This window comes from Sturnus vulgaris, chromosome 21 (genome assembly GCF_052056855.1).
Source record: "Sturnus vulgaris isolate bStuVul1 chromosome 21, bStuVul1.hap1, whole genome shotgun sequence".
NCBI classification, from domain to species: domain Eukaryota; kingdom Metazoa; phylum Chordata; class Aves; order Passeriformes; family Sturnidae; genus Sturnus; species Sturnus vulgaris.
In genome coordinates this window covers 6,710,105-6,722,370 of record NC_142263.1, presented here as the reverse complement: position 1 = coordinate 6,722,370, position 12,266 = coordinate 6,710,105, and positions in this window count along the sequence as shown.

Here is a 12,266-nt window from a genome sequence, read left to right as displayed (position 1 = left end):
TGTTCTCCCCTCCCTTCCCCCAGCCCCGGGTGCAGTAGCTGGGGTGGAGGAGAGAAAAATGTGTAATTAAGGGAGTTGCCACTTGCTAAAGCTGGAGCAAAAGAGAGGGTTTGTGGTGACAGGGCTAAATCTGGGACCCACCAGAGGCTGCTAATGATGAGAGCTGTGGCTGCTGAGCCACCCAGGCAGCAGCAGAGGCAGGAACACTGGTGGTTGCAAAAGGGGCTGCTGTGCCCCACCTCTGCTCCATGCCAGCAGAATTTGGAGGCTCGGGGACACAGGATGCACACAGGGACTTGGGACAGCCCAGCAGACACAGGCAGGGCAGTGAGAATGGAAACAAAGCCACGAGTGATGCTCGAACATCCCAACTGCCTGGCCAGGTTTAATGTGAGCACAGGGCTCAGGCCAGGGAACACTGGTTCTGGTTCTGGTTCTGGTTCTGGTTCTGGTTCTGGTTCTGGTTCTGGTTCTGGTTCTGGTTCTGGTTCTGGCTCTGGTTCTGGTTCCGGTTCTGGTTCTGGTTCTGGTTCTGCAGAGGAGGACAAACATTCAGTGCCTTCCAGGGCTGCTGCAGGGCCTGGGAACTGCTCCTGTTCTCCCTCTCCTCTGTGCACAGACACCACAAACTTTTGTCTTTTTACCCTCGGTTTATTTGAAGTACCAAAAGCAGGTATTTAAACGAGCAAACTTTTCGAGTTGCTCCTCGTGGTGTCATCAGGAGAGATTTTTGTTGAACCTGAATCCCAGCCCTGCTGGGAGCTGTGGCAGGAGGCAGGGCAGGCAGAGTTGGCTGATGCCAGCAGAGTGCCACACAACACCCCATCAAGCCCAGCTCAAACTTTTGATTTTCAAAGGCTATTTGTGCTCAGCACAACCCACTGAAATTCAGAATGTGTATGGCCATTTTGCTGTGTGAATTAAACAAGATTTAAAGAGAGCAGGGAGTGAAGAGATCACCCTGGCCATATTTACCCTCAGTCAACCACATTAATTCATCAACTATATTCCTGTGTCTTTAAACACGTGATTTTGACTCAAACTAAAGAAGGGCTTTTATACTTTACATTGGAATTAACATGACAAGTGATTAGCAGATCATCAAGAATAAGACTTCTGCTAATAGTGCTAATAAAAAGGGAGATATTTTTAATGCAGTTCCTAGGATTAATAATTGCCATTCTGATAGAGTCAGAATTTCCAGCATGAGCCATTCCCTCCATAGCCACAGGTGCAGATGGATGAAGCAGCTCAGAGGAGCTGAAGTTGATCACATTTTCCATGTAAAAGGGCACAGTAATTACAACTGATGAGGGTGCTGGAGCCAGAACACCGGGTCTTGGTGGGGGAAAAAACCCAGATTTGTAATCAACAGGGGCAACCACAGGAGAAGTTTTAGAATCCTAATTTAAAGGCACTTAGCAGTAGCATGCTATGCTCCTCCAGGTTCTGAGTACGAGGGCATTAAAGGAGAGGTAGGAAGTGTCCCTGGAAAGTGCTGCTGTACAGGGGACTCTTCAGTGGAATTCACTGGGATTTTCAGTGCTCACACACCTGAAACTCATGGGGTTTTTTCTTCTGTTTAAGGAAGGCACGGAATATTTTAGTGCATCTCCAAGTTTAAGTGGAGAAGTGAAGAGGTTGTTGTTTAAGATTCAGTTTTGAGGAGTGAAGTCAGCCCGAAGGGATAACAGCTCTACATCCCCATCCTGGAGCTGGAATATCCTTGCAAAACAGAAACGTTGAATTTAATACTACAAGCGTGGATTTGTGTCTTTAAATAGCACTTGCTTTGCTGAAAAAGATGCAGGGATCTTGTCTTGATGATTTGCAAATCGATGGCACCTAAAAGCTGAATTTCCAAACGAGTTCAGCCCCCCAGTTTGCAGAGCAGCTTTGTAGCACAGAGGGATTTCTGTTTGTCTAAATGAGTGTTAAGATCCTTGGAAGTCTTTACCCTGGTTGTGGGTTCTGCATACTTTAAAACACGCCCCTGATCTCTTCTAACACACTGAACCCCGAGGAGAAATACCAGCAGGGTTAGAAACCACCACCAGATATATTTTGAGCTTGATTGCCTGTATTATCTTAACACCCTGTTGCTCCAAACCCTCTGAAAACGACATATCTCATCTTTCTATTGTTATTACACCCAAAGGATCTGTCTGAGCTGCCCATGCCAGAGCTCTCACTCCAGCACATTTCCTCAGCAAGAGAATTTGGGCTGCTCCTGCCCTGCTGAAGGTGGCTGTGAAAAAGCAACGGGAGCTTGGCTTGACTCTTCTGGCAACACACAAATGCAGCAGGGCAACCACTCCTGATTAGCTCGCTCCCACACCATCTGTTTTTCCAGGACTACATGGACTTTCTGGCACAGAGATTCCTGTTTGAGGATAGGAGCTTGTGTACAACAGTTTACCATAACCAGCAAAGCCGAGCTGACACTCCCTCCCTCAGAGACAGCAACAGTTTTGCTTGGGTTTATTTTTTTTTTTTTTTTTTGGTTTTGGTAACCCTTTGCCTATTTTGCATGGCTGGTATCACACTGCAGGGGGGCAGCTGCAGAGATTTCTGTGCTCAGGGCAGGTTTGCTGGCACAGAGTGGAGCATCTCGTGGGTATGAGATGCCAAGGCCAGGCTGAGGGAGGAAGGAAAAGCTGATCCCCCCCAAACTGAGCAGGACTCAGGGCTCTCTCTGCAGCCTGGCAGGGCTGGAGCCTCCCCAGCTGCAGGATGAGGAGCTGCAGATCCCCCAGTGGTGGCCAGGAAGGCTCAGCCCAAGGCAGGAGCCTGCACACCCCTCTCCTCACACTCCTCCCTGGCTCTGGCAGTGCTGGAGCAGCCTGAACACAATGCAGAACCCAGGCCAAAACCCAAAGCCACTCTGTCTGTCTAACCCTGTCTGGCAGTGGAGCAGTACATTATTACCTTCTGTAATTCCCCCAAGTTATTTAGGGCTGTCTCCTTATTATCTCGATATCTTGGCTCCCATAATAATTACAGACCCAGTTTTACAAGGGCAATTTTTTTTTCTTGATTGGTTTCCAGGATTCTGTTGTTGCATCAAAGCTGTGCTCGTTTTTGTGTATTCCTGACAGATGTCTACTGGGGGAATTACAGCATGGGCATGCAGAGAGGAAGCCATCCACGGTGAGATTAAGGAAACAAAGAGCAGTTCTGTGAATTTAAAGAAAAAAAAAAAAAAAAGAGACATTTCTCACGCACGTGATGCACACCCAGCTGGTCAGATGAGCACACACACACACACTTTGGCACTTCATCTGCTGTGATTTCTCCCAGCTTTTGCCCACCCACAGCAGAACACGTTACAGAAGTGCTGTAAGGACATCCTCTGGTCTGTGCAAGGGCAAGGAACAATTAAACTGAGTTTGCCATGTCTAATTTCTTACTCTTTCTGCTCTAGCCAAACCTCCTACAGACCTTCACAAAAGAGTTGGTCCTTAATTATACTTTTCATAGTAAGGAAACTTTGGTGAGAAGTAATGAAGTGGACAGTTAAAGTAACTTGAGAAGCAGCTGAGCTGGGAATGAAGCAGAAATCTGCAGAGCCCTTCCATCTTCACCACAAGCTCACGTGTCTGCTCTTCTCTAAACTCAGCCTGTCCACAGTCCTCTGTGATCTGCTGCCTTCACCAGGCCTTGGCCAAGAATAAATAAATAACAACAACAAAACACCCTGGTTATTTGTACTACAGTGCTGCCTAAAAAAATACTAATTATCCTCAGCAGCGTGGTGCCTGCAGGCCTGAGGTGAGACTGGCACCCCATTGTGTGTTAGGTGTTACACAAAACAGGTTATAAAAAGATGGTCCCTGCCCTGGAGAGCTTATAGACTAATTATGCAAGAGAAGGAGTGGGTGGAAACAAGTTCAGAGAGAGAGAGAGAGAGAGAGAGAGTGAGTGATTCAATATCTCCCACAGCAGAGCTCGCCAAGTTCCCTGCCCTCTGAACTGGTGCCTATCCCACACAGGTTCCTCACACAGGAGGGTCCTGGGGCTGCAGCACCTCCTGCCTCTGAAGCAGCCTTGGAATGTGCCTCTGGTCACTGTCACACAGAGGCAGGGCCCCAAGAGGGTGTCTGACCAGTGGGAAGAGCCACGGGGCCACCAGGAGCCATCCCTGCCACGTCCAGCAGCAGCCAAGCCCTCTGCCAGGCAAGAGTGTTTTTAGGCACTGCTAAAGGCAGGGGATGGGACTTGTTGGACAAAGAGCTCAGTCTGGGATGGCAAATCCTGTATGTTAAAGGCTGGTGATGAGTAGATCAAACCATGTGTCAAATAAATCACCCACTCAGTCCAGAGCCATACATGAAAATACAATTAGAGATTAGCCCATGGAGTGCATAACTGGCAATACATCAGCTACAAATCATTTTAAAAGCATGTAGCTGATCTAGCCTCCTTAATTCCTTGAGTTGTTGATTCCAATTATCAGCAGCCAAGTAGCAAAAGGTTTTTTATCCCAGAAGATTTCTTACTTTTGGATACAATAAAAGTCAATCTATTCGATGATTACTAGGACATGGGCAGTTAATAGGTTGCGTCTGTTCTTTCTCCCCTCAGATACTTCAGAGTGGATCCATTAACACATTTACAGAGTAGACTTAAACAATAATAGTTCTGCTCCTTCTCTGGGGGTACCCAAACCAACCCACTTTTTGTACAGGGCTCTGGGATGTTTTTTACCATTACAGCTCCAGAGGAATTTACATAATTGGTTATGAATAATTTGTAACTTGTCTAAGAGTCTCCATGTAGCTATCTGATTTACTACAGCTTCCCACTCCAGAACCAGCAGAAGATTTTAATACCGTTTTTAATTGCAAGATCATAATTTAAGCATATCAGTTCTGCCTAATGCAGACGGGATGTGAGACCAGCTCCTCTCCACAGCCTCCCCCTGTGCCTGGCATCCAGCTCCAGGAGGGCCCTGCAAACAGCACTGCCCTAAGTGCAGACCTCTCTTCCCTCCTTTATGTGTTTGACTCCGAATTATCTGCTTTTTGAAGGGAGGAAGGAAGAAAAACCCTCGTGGTTTAAGGTCAACACCTGCTGGGGGTGTCTGTATCCCTTTGGTCACTCCTTTAGTCTGAGCACAAGAGCAATAATGCATCCTCCCCTTGGCTGAGGCTGCTGGAGTGCAGCTAGGGAGCTCTCCAGGGATGGATGGATACTCTAGGACAAGGTTTATAGGGAATACAAATTACCTTCATCAGGGCTGGGGTGCTGGAGGAATTGACGATGCAGTACCAAAGATTTGGGTTTTGGACAGAAATCTGCATTTAAACTGCTCCTAAGCACTCTCAGGAATCTGCCCCTGTTATGCAGGCAGGGATATATAAAATAATCTGATTTTGCATAGGTACAGGTAAGTCTCCTGCCTGCACAGAAATCTGAGATCAAGCCAGCAGCCTGAAGGCAGCTCAGTGAACTGGGAGAGCCCCTGCACAAGGGGTGTGTGCCATGGCCTGAGTGCTCCTCCCCACCAGGGCTTCCCCCTGGGCCAGGTGTCCCCTGCTCTGTGCCCCAGGAATGCTCTGGTGTCTCAGTGCTGAGATTCCCATGACCTGGATCTGAGAATTCTCCTTTCTCCTCATCCCACAGGATCCAGCTTTCTGCCAAAACCTCCATCCAGTTGGGAAGAAATCAGCCATCAGATCCAGAGCCACTGAGCACCACAGGCTGGCTGCACTGGCTCTGTTTCCTAAGAAAATGGCACCAGAAAAAAAAGGATTCCACATTTTCAGTCAGTTGGAAGGAAGTCTAAAGCACAAGACTGCAACAAACTTTCGCTCATTTTTTCCCTATATGATTTTTTGTTTCAGCAAATGGAATTTAGGACTGGGTCACTGCATCACATTGCTTGCTCCCACAGGAAGCCTCTTCATGTACCCCATTTAATTATTAATATTTCTGCCCCCCAGTTCAACAACATCACAGGAACATTCCTAAATTTGTTGAACTTAATCTTCAGCTGCCTCCAAGTGGCATTTCCAAAGACAGAGGCCATGCTGGTATGTCTTAAAAAACTGGTTTAATAAAAGATATCTCTTTCTCCAAATTTCACTATGCAAAGGGTAAATAATTGCTTAAATTCAGTGTTTAGTCAAGAGAGCATAAACTTCATTGAGGCAAATCCCCAGTGAGACTTAAGGATATGCCTAAATGCTTCCTCTGATTTGGGGCTTGAACTGGCCTTTGCTATGATAGGGCCTTTACTGGATTTTTCTCCTTCTGCTACACTTTCTTTTTAAAAAATTAATCCCATCAAACTACTGAAAGAACCACCTCACTTCCTTCAAGTTTCTTCCCAACATGTATAAAAAAGATGGTTTATTGTCCTGAAACCAAACCCATTCCAGCCTGTCAAAACCTTTCTGTAAGGCAGCAGCGAGCTGAATAATACATTTCACATTAAATTACACAACTGTGTCATCGGGCTAACATTAAAGGTAAGTCATTAATAAAAAGAGAAAATAAAGTGGTCCTTAATTATACAAGACATTAAAAGGCTGAGTGTTTTGCTTCTGCAGCACCCTCACTTTGTGAGAATAAACGTTTTAAGAGCAGTGTGAACTTTTCTGGGTGGCTCCGGGGTAATCCCAGCGCTGCTAATGCAGCTGCAGCTGCAGCCGTCCCCTCCTGCCCCTCCCGGCTCACCCACACTCGGGCTTTTGCTTTTGTTTTGTTATTGATGGGGGACATTTTCAAAAGACTCAGGTGAAAGCACTTAATAGCTAAACCCCATTGATTTTCTGTAAAAATAGCACATCTTGGTGCTTCTGACAAACATCTGAATAGACTCTGGAAACTGGAGCCTAACAGGATAAAGCCAAAGGAGCACAGAGGGAATCCAGGCATGGAAAGCTCAGTGTTAGGGCCGGCTAACAAGGATGGTGGCAGGGACAGAGGGGACATTGGCAGGCTCACGGACACTTGTGCATCAGCAGAGGATGAGCTGTCCCTCCTGCTGCCCAGCTCCCAGGTAAATCCACACCTGGGAACCCCCACAGCCCTTCTTCAGCCACCAAACCCACATGGGCACAGGGTGCCTTCTGCACATCTCCATGCATGATACTTTCTGTACCCTGCAAGTGACAGCACAAACTCCTCAGAGCCAGAACTCCTCCAGGAAAACCACAGATTTAAAGCTTTTGGAGACTGCCATAATTTTTTACTCTTTTTTTTTTTTTTTTTTTTTTTTGCCTGCAGAACACCTTTTCCCAGCAGAAGAGCAATCCTCTCTGCATTCCTTCCTGGCTCCTCCTTTCCCCTCTGGCTTACAGAAATGCAAAGTTCCTGCATTGAGACCCTGTCACCCCTCAGGGTCTGATCCAGCCTTGCCCTGGTGCAGAGGACTGGGAGAAGCACCACTCAGGGAATTCCACCAGCCCAAGAATTCCTGGGGTTCCCCTCCAAGCTCCCAGTCAGGAGCCCCAGTGCCCCTGCCAGCCCTGCACAGCTCCCATGGGATGCCCAGAGCCACCAGGAGAGTGCCACAGCAAAGGCTTGGGAAAAGAAGGTTTAAGGGCACGCAGGAATATCCGTGACTTGTGCCAAGGATAACCCTGCTCTGCCCACAGAGCTCAGCTCAGTGGAGGAACTTTGCATTAACCTGCTTTTGAGGACTCCAGTCAGGTAGGCTGCGGATCCTTCCCCGGGGGCGGGTGGAGCCCGACTTCTCCAACAAAAACAAATTGGAAGGAAAATTTCCAAGGAAACATGAAAGGTTGTGAAAAGTGTTGGTTTGTGTGGAAAAGTTTTGTCCTATTTTTCCTGAAAAACCAAATGCCTAAAAACAAAAGTGTTTTTTGGCCAAACCCCTGAGTTTTTCAGCATTTGAATTTCTGAGCCATAAAAGAAACACTTTTCTTGGGAACGGCAGATCAAAAAAAAAAACCCTAAAATTAATTTCCTTTTATTTTGCATTTAAATTGTCTGCTTTATTATGGCACTAATTCTAGCTTTTTTCTTTTTTTTTTTTTCAAGAAACAAACTCTTCAGCATTGCTCTTATACCAAGATTCAGAAGATCTCTGTGTTGTGGATACAGCCTTTCATCAAGGAGACTAAAATTTTCCACAAAGTTTCAATGCTGGGGAGCCATTTAAGGCTTTGACTCACGTAGCCAAATTGGCCAGGAATTAGTTTGTAAAGAAAACATCAGGGATTTAACCATATGCACATCCCAAATCACGCCTCTACAATCTAATCAAGTGGGTTTCTTTCTGTAAATGCCAATAGAATATTTGGTACATATTAAAAGATGCTAATAAGATGTACAAGATGAAATGAGATTCCTGCCACGGACACTGTGTGCCCCTCCTTTGCACCTTCCAGGTTTCAGCAGCACAGTACAACAAGGTGCATGGGGTGTATTGAAATGAGTTTGAAAACTGGAGGGGTGTCTGAGTGATTTCCTTGTTTGGTGGCACCTTCCCTCTGGTGCCTGCTAAATCATCCTTGCCAAACATTATTTACCCCTGGAGCTAACGAAAATGCTTTGAAGAGCAAGTCTCAGCCTACCAAGTGTTAAATATTTCACATGTGCAAGGGTAGCCTTCACATTAAAAGATGTCTTCTTTACCTTGCAGTAATTAACACATTTGAACCATCCTGAGGTTAAAGGGAAAAAAAATAAAGTATAAAACCAAAACAAAACAGAAAAAAACCCTCAACACCAGGTAAAGACCAGACACCTGAAGTTCACCATGCAGTACATCCAGCAGTGCTAATAACCCCAGGAGACCATGGGATGGGTTTGAGGGGTGCCCCTGACAGGGAGAACCCAACATCTGTCTGGGCTTCCCTTTATTGCAGAGAAGCTTTGCTGAACTCAGAAATGGCCACTCTGAAGTTAAGAAAATAAATAAATAAATAAATAAATAAATAAATAAACCTTAAAAAGAGTGGTCTGCATCCCCTACATAAAACCAGCAAGAGAAAGCCTGAGAGGGCCAGCCAGGGGAGGTGGGGCTGGCTACCAGGGGATACAACACAGCAACCTCTCCATCAGCTCTTTTCAAGTGGCACACCAATAAAAACAGCTCGTGCCAAAGCATCTCCCATGCTCACTCCTGGCTGGCTCTGCCAGCAGCACACTTCCTGCTCCTCAGGAGCCTTCAGCCCCAAGAAAGGAGCACATTTTTTAGAGAGTCCCCAGCTAAAACACCAACAGTGTGTTCTGGCTCCATTTCAGATCAACTTCCTTTCCACCTTTCACCCCTTGGAAACCGTAAGTTGTGGTTCGTGTGCAGACACTGCTGTATTTCCATTATTATTAAATACTTATTCCTGCCTGTCCTTGGGGTGGTACAGGAATTACTGCAAGTACAGATCCCCAAAACATCCACACAATTCTGCAAGAGCCTTTCCTAGGGCTGCATGGGAGAGCAGAGGACTGGGGATGGTGGAAATTACCCAGAATTACAGACAGAGCCTTGGGCTTTTGTGTAGAACAATTTTGCACCAGTGCAGCCTTTTCCATCATGGCCAAGATGGAAATCAGGGAACCAAATAAATCATGGAAGCCTTGTCCTTACAGCCTTGGTACAGGACTCCCACCAGGTGGATGAGGATCTCCTGGGGTTTCCTGAGCAGCTCTGGAGCTTGGGGTGAGCAGCTGACCAGTGGAGCAGCACCACTGCCTGTGCTGCTGAGCCCAGCAGGATTCCTGGAAGCTGCCCCATGGACTGGTGCTGGCACTGGTGTTCTGCCATTTCATCAGCCAGGTGGCACTGAGTCTGTGTCCCTGTGTCCCTGACAGCTCATCAGTGAGGAGGAATATAATAACCACAATGTGGAGTTGTACAGGTGATGGGCCTTTAACCCAAGCACCTCAAATCCCTTTTCAGATGCTCATTATGCCACAAATTCCACACGAGTGGAGATGGTCACAAATATCTAGATCAGCACAGCACTGTAAACTCATCTCTATTCTCATTGTATAGACAGGATCTAAGATGTCATGGGCAGGTTAAGTGTCCTGGTTGGATTCCCAGGGATAATAAGGGTAGGCTGAAAGTAGATCCTCAATATGGAAAGGCTAAACCAGGATGGGTTCTCCAAAAAAGCCTTCCAGAAAACCCAGCTGGAAATACCACAATGAAAGCTAGAGTATGCTGAAAATAAAAACACACCTGATGCCAGGCCTGAAGGTCACCCTTTTTAAATCCTGAAAAGCCAATGACAGATTCCAGTACAACACCAGGGACGTGGAGTGCCTTGGTGAAAGCCAGCCCCACCAAACCTCAGCAGGGCCACGGTCTCACCTTCTTTCAGTTCCCTGGCCACAAAAGTATCCTGTAACTTCAGAAGTGGAATGAAATTCAGGTGCCTAAACTCCCCCTGCTCTCTCATCCATCCCTACACTCAAATGTCACACATGGATTCAGGGTCAGCCTCAGCACACGGAGGCAGAGCTTCACCCTCCAAATCTTTCATGGTGCTTTTCCCAGCAACTCCGTCAAAGAGCTCAGATGAGGAATTATTTCCCCGAGCTCCCAATTCAGTATCACCGTGCCTGAGCAAGCTGCTCAACTCAACAATTCTTGTTTCAGAGTTATAGAGGCCAAGCCTAGCTAATCTTTCTTTATAATTCATCCCCCAAATCCCCGAATCACTTTGGTTGCCCCGCGCTGCCCCTTCCGCGCGCTCCAACGTGCGCCGCGCTCCCGTAATGAGGGAGCTAAACCCTCACACAGTGGCCTGCGTGTTTTATTCCATGTTCCCCACTGATTAATGCTGAGTGCTTCCATACAGAATATCCACACGCTTTGCACTTAATGCTTCAATATCTATATCTATATATACGTATATACTGCAATAACCTTGCTGCTTTACTTTACAGCTGCCAATTTGTGCAGATGGTCGCAGAGTATTAGTCACCCCAACATTCCCCTCCTCCTCCTCCTCCCAACTGCCTTGTTCTCAGTCAGCATTTCACATGGCATTTCCTTTCAAGGTATCCATGGCTATTTTTGGCCCGAGAGTTCCTGGTATATGAAAGGCAATGAGCCACATCCTCGGCTGGTGTAAATGTGCACAGCCCTAATTCGGTCAGTGGAGCTGGGCCAATTCACAGGAGTGGAAACAGTCCCATAAATCTGTTATCAGACCAATACATTAAGGCAGCTTGTTTAAACTACTTCTGCTCTGGTTGTATTTATTTACAGATAACCCACGGCAGGTAAGGCTGGTGGTTCTGCACCACAACAGGGACTGACTGGGGATAAGGACAGACACCCAGACAGTCAAGCACTGCTCTGGTATTACTGAAAAACCTCCTCTCTTTGGTCTCCTTTTGCCTCAAGAGCAATTTATTTCAAGCCCCAAAATGGGTGAAGACCATTTTAATGGAAAAGGGAAACAAAAGTGTAGCTAAAAGTGAACCTTGCTACACCTCCCCATCCTGAACTGTTTCCTGGTTACGACATCCTCTATTTTCTGTCCAAAAGCCAATTTTTACCAGTCTCTAGGCTGGCCTTTCAGAGCAGCCTGTTTCATACAGAGTCTTCCCAAACTCGTGGTAAACCAGCTCAGCAGCAGCTCCATGAACCGTGCCTACAGCCTGGAGACACTGGAGAGGAGCAGGGCACAAGGGAAAAACCCCAACCCATTAGACTCTTGCCTGAGTTCCTTAATGCTTTGAGGTGAATGATTTAGGCTGTAAGAAAAAGCCTCCTGACAACAAGATCTATTAGTGTATGGAATAATCTTCCAAGGGAAGTGATGGAAACATTGCTGCTTGGCACACAGCTAGTGTTTGTCCAGACTAGTTTTTAAATATACAATCCTGAATTGGCAGAGGAAAAGTCTAGTCGAGGTAGTTGCTCTTATCTATCTCCATATTCCAGGATAAATCAGGTCATCTCCTTTGTTCTAGTCTAAAAATTGAGGAATGCACTTAAAACAATTCATGCAGTTTTAATCAGCTATGATCTCCCTTTTATGATCCACATGGGTTGTATCTTATTAAATTAGATATATCTAGCTGTTTCTTTTTAATCATCAAGTTTTTCTAATGTAAGGCAGCAGCACTGTCTAGCACAGCTGGCACAGCCAGGGCTGTGAACACCTTCGGGCCTCTCCCTGGCTATGCCCCAGGCTCCCAGGTAAGTAAATAAACCTCTACTTAAAAATACAATCAAATCACTCCCTAATTTGTTTTTTGTCACTCAGAGAGCCTGGGACTGACTTTGAAAGGTCATGAGTGTTCATGGCTCTGGATAAAGTCTTTAGCTGAGG